This window comes from Pagrus pagrus, assembly GCF_965226575.1.
Source record: "Pagrus pagrus genome assembly, chromosome: 1".
NCBI lineage: Eukaryota > Metazoa > Chordata > Actinopteri > Spariformes > Sparidae > Pagrus > Pagrus pagrus.
Genome location: NC_140185.1, coordinates 38,010,243 through 38,016,467, shown reverse-complemented (window position 1 = coordinate 38,016,467; position 6,225 = coordinate 38,010,243).

Sequence of the window (6,225 nt, the reverse complement as noted above, 5' to 3'; positions counted from 1 at the left end):
CCTCTCCTCCTCTCCTCTCCTCTCCTCTCTCCTCTCCTCCCTCTCCTCCTCCCTCTCCTCTCCTCCTCTCTCCCTCCTCTCCTCTCCTCTCCTCTCCTCTCTCCTCTCTCCTCTCCTCTCCTCTCCTCTCTCTCCTCTCTCCTCTCCTCCTCTCCTCTCCTCTCCTCCTCTCCTCCTCTTCCTCTCCTCCTCTCTCCTCTCCTCTCCTCTCCTCTCCTCTCCTCTCCTCCTCCTCTCCTCCTCTCTCTCCTCCTCTTCTCCTCTCTCTCCTCTCCTCTCCTCTCCTCCTCTCTCCTCTCCTCTCCTCTCCTCTCCTCTCCTCTCCTCTCCTCCTCTCCTCCTCTCCTCTCCTCTCCTCTCCTCCTCCTCCTCTCCTCCTCCTCTCCTCTCCTCTCCTCTCCTCTCTCTCTCTCCTCTCCTCCTCTCCTCTCCTCTCCTCTCCCTCCTCCTCCTCTCCTCTCCTCCTCCTCCTCCTCTCCTCCCCTCCTCCTCTCCTCTCCTCCTCTCCTCTCCTCCTCCTCTCCTCTCCTCTCCTCTCCTCTCCCCCTCCTCTCCTCTCCTCTCCTCTCCTCTCCTCCTCCTCTCCTCTCCTCTCCTCCTCTCCTCTCCTCTCCTCTCCTCCTCTCCCCCTCCTCTCCTCCTCTCCTCTCCTCTCCTCCTCCTCCTCTCCCCCTCCTCTCCCCTCCTCTCCTCTCCTCCTCTCCTCTCCTCTCCTCTTCTCCTCTCCTCCTCTCCTCTCCTCTCCTCCTCTCCTCTCCTCCTCTCCTCTCCTCTCCTCTCCTCTCCTCTCCTCCTCTCCTCTCCTCTCCTCTCCTCCTCCTCTCCTCTCCTCTCCTCCTCTCCCCCTCCTCTCCTCTCCTCTCCTCCTCTCCCCCTCCTCTCCTCCTCTCCTCTCCTCTCCTCCTCCTCCTCTCCCCCTCCTCTCCTCCTCCTCTCCTCTCCTCTCCTCCTCTCCTCTCCTCCTCTTGGAGCAGCCCAGGTGGGTCAGTGGTCGTGTTTCTAAAGGTTAAATCAAAAATAGATTAAACATCTAAACAACAGATATGCTGAGCTGATAAAAGGTTGGCGAGTGGGTCAGGATCAGAGTTTGGACCGAGCTAAGCGTCCTCAGTTGATGTCGGCCCGGCTGCAGCAGAACACGAGGTTATTTTCAGGTTGTGTGTTTGCAGTCTCAAAGTGCTGCGTGTCCTCGACAGGCTGTGTGGAGAGTGTGTCAGCGCCTCCGTCTCTCTATCTGCTCTGTTTGGATATCCACTTTTTCTATTTGGCCTGAGTTTAAAGATTAACCGGCTCTTTTCATTGACTCGAGCAGACGCAGCTGACTGAGCAGCACTTTACTGAGAGGCAGGTAGAGCCCGGACTGTTTGTTCTGATAGAGGACTCAGCTGCTGCAGTCACATGGACCCACACAGCTCTGAACACTTTCACTCCGGCTGCAGGGACCCAGCTCAGACGGCACCGCGTACAGCTCAGTGTGAGCCTCATGTGGGACTGGAACAACACGTGTCAATAAATAATAAATAATAATAAACACAGTTATTATAAACATAGTTATTATAAACAGAGTTATTATAAACACAGTTATTATAAACACAGTTATTATAAACAGAGTTATTATAAACACAGTTATTATAAACAGAGTTATTATAAACATACAGTTATTATAAACAGAGTTATTATAAACATAGTTATTATAAACACAGTTATTATAAACAGAGTTATTATAAACATACAGTTATTATAAACAGAGTTATTATAAACACAGTTATTATAAACATACAGTTATTATAAACATAGTTATTATAAACAGAGTTATTATAAACATAGTTATTATAAACAGAGTTATTATAAACATACAGTTATTATAAACAGAGTTATTATAAACATAGTTATTATAAACATACAGTTATTATAAACAGAGTTATTATAAACATAGTTATTATAAACATACAGTTATTGTAAACATACAGTTATTATAAACAGAGTTATTATAAACATACAGTTATTATAAACAGAGTTATTATAAACATACAGTTATTATAAACATAGTTATTATAAACAGAGTTATTATAAACACAGTTATTATAAACAGAGTTATTATAAACATACAGTTATTATAAACAGAGTTATTATAAACAGAGTTATTATAAACATACAGTTATTATAAACATAGTTATTATAAACAGAGTTATTATAAAGAGTTATTATAAACATACAGTTATTATAAACATAGTTATTATAAACAGAGTTATTATAAACAGAGTTATTATAAACATACAGTTATTATAAACAGAGTTATTATAAACATACAGTTATTATAAACAGAGTTATTATAAACATACAGTTATTATAAACATAGTTATTATAAACAGAGTTATTATAAACATAGTTATTATAAACAGAGTTATTATAAACATACAGTTATTATAAACAGAGTTATTATAAACATACAGTTATTATAAACAGAGTTATTATAAACAGAGTTATTATAAACATACAGTTATTATAAACAGAGTTATTATAAACATACAGTTATTATAAACAGAGTTATTATAAACAGAGTTATTATAAACATACAGTTATTATAAACATAGTTATTATAAACAGAGTTATTATAAAGAGTTATTATAAACATACAGTTATTATAAACATAGTTATTATAAACAGAGTTATTATAAACAGAGTTATTATAAACATACAGTTATTATAAACAGAGTTATTATAAACATACAGTTATTATAAACATAGTTATTATAAACATAGTTATTATAAACAGAGTTATTATAAACATACAGTTATTATAAACAGAGTTTTTATAAACAGAGTTATTATAAACATACAGTTATTATAAACAGAGTTATTATAAACATACAGTTATTATAAACAGAGTTATTATAAACAGAGTTATTATAAACACAGTTATTATAAACAGAGTTATTATAAACATACAGTTATAGATCGTTTATTAATTCAGACGGTTTAACAAAACTCACTGCTGTAGTTATTTAAAGGACTTACAACAAACTGACAAGAAACAAACAAACTCATGTTTTTATTTTATTTACAACACACAACATACAACACAACACACAACACACAACACAACACACAACATACAACACAACACAATACACAACATACAACGCACAACACACAACATACAACACAACACAACACAACACAACACACAACACAACACACAACATACAACACAACACAACACACAGCACAACACATAACATACAACACAACACAACACACAACATACAACACAACACAATACACAACATACAATGCAAAACACAACACACAACATACAACACAGCACAACACAACACAGAACATACAACACAGCACAACACAACACAACACACAACATACAACACACAACACAACACACAACATACAACACAACACAACACACAACACAAAACACAACACAACATACAACACAACACAACACACAACATACAACACACAACACAACACACAACATACAACACAACACAACACAACATACAACACAACACAACACACAGCATACAACACAAGACAAGACAACACACAACATAACACACAACATACAACACAGCACAACACAACACAGAACATACAACACACAACATAACACACAACATACAACACAGCACAACACAACACACAACATACAGCACAACACAACACACAACATACAACACAACACAACACACAACATACAACACAACACAACACAACATACAACACAACACACAGCATACAACACAACACAACACAACACAACAGACAACATAACACACAACATACAACACAGCACAACACAACACAACACAGAACATACAACACACAACATAACACACAACATACAACACAGCACAACACAACACAACACAGAACATACAACACACAACACAACACACAACATACAACACAAGACAACACAACACAAAACACACCACACAACATACAACACAACACAACACAACACAACACAACACAACACACAGCACAACACACAACACACAACACAACATACAACACACAACATACAACACAAGACAACACAACACAACACAACACAACACACAGCACAACACACAACACACAACACAACATACAACACACAACATACAACACAAGACAACACAACACAACACAACACACAACATACAACACACAACATCACACAGAACATACAACACAACACAACACAACACACAACATACAACACACAACACAACACAACATACAACACAACACAACACACCACACAACATACATCACACAACATACAACACAAGACAACACAACACACAACACAACATACAACACAAAACACACAAAATGCAACACACAACACAACACACAACACAACACAACACACAACATACAACACAACACAACACACAACATACAACACAACACAACACACAACATGCAACACAAGACAACACAACACAACACACAACATACAACACAAGACAACACAACACAAAACACACCACACAACATACAACACAACACAACACAACACACAGCACAACACACAACACAACATACAACACACAACATACAACACAAGACAACACAACACAACACAACACAACACACAGCACAACACACAACACAACATACAACACACAACATACAACACAAGACAACACAACACAACACAACACAACACACAACATACAACACACAACATCACACAGAACATACAACACAACACAACACACAACATACAACACACAACACAACACAACACAACATACAACACAACACACCACACAACATACATCACACAACATACAACACAAGACAACACAACACACAACACAACATACAACACAAAACACACAAAATACAACACACAACACACAACACAACACACAACACAACACAACACACAACATACAACACAACACAACACACAACATACAACACAACACAACACACAACATGCAACACAAGACAACACAACACAACACACCACACAACAATCAACATAACACAACACAACACACAACACAACACACAACATACAACACACAACATAACACAACATACAACACACCACAACACACGACATACAACACAACACAACCCACAACACAACCCTACACACACTGCACAACCCAACACACACTACACAGCCCTACACAACCCAACACACACTACACTACCCAACACACCCTACACAACCCAACACACCCTACACAACCCTACAGACACTACAAAACCCAACACACACTACACAACCCAACACACAACACAACATACAACACAACACAACACACAACCCTACACACACTGCACAACCCAACACACCCTACACAACCCTACAGACACTACACAACACAGACTACACAGGGTAATGGTTAGTTGTGTAGTGTAGTTGTGTAGTCATGTAGTTGTGTAGTTGTTTAGTGTAGTCGGGTAGTTGTGTAGTGTAGTTGTGTAGTTGTGTAGTGTAGCTATATAGTGTAGTTGTGTAGTGTAATTGTGTAGTTGTATAGTGTAGTTGTGTAGTCATGTAGTTGTGTACATAGTTGCATAGTTGTATAGTGTAGTTGCGTAGTTGTATAGTGTAGTTGTGTAGTGTAGTTGTGTAGTTGTGTAGTGTAGTTGTGTAGTTGTGTAGTGTAGTTGTGTAGTTGTGTAGCTGTGTAGTGTAGTTGTGTAGTTGTATAGTGTAGTTGTGTAGTTGTGTAGTGTAGTTGTGTAGTCATGTAGTTGTGTACATAGTTGTATAGTTGTATAGTGTAGTTGTGTAGTTGTGTAGTGTAGTTGTGTAGTTGTGTAGTTGTATAGTGTAGTTGTGTAGTTGTGTAGTGTAGTTGTGTAGTTGTGTAGTGTAGTTGTGTAGTTGTATAGTGTAGTTGTGTAGTTGTGTAGTGTAGTTGTGTAGTTGTATAGTGTAGTTGTGTAGTGTAGTTGTGTAGTTGTGTAGTTGTATAGTGTAGTTGTGTAGTTGTGTAGTGTAGTTGTGTAGTTGTGTAGTGTAGTTGTGTAGTTGTATAGTGTAGTTGTGTAGTGTAGTTGTGTAGTTGTGTAGTTGTGTAGCGAGTGTCTCCTCTCAGGATGATTCTTTCAGAACCTCCTTTAACGAGCAGCTTCTCCAGAAATCAGAGCTGGAGGTTGAAACAAGAGGAACTAACCACGCTGTCGGATCAGAGCCGGTTGTTCTCTCTGTGTAAGTGAGCAGAACTGGACCCTCTGATACCACAA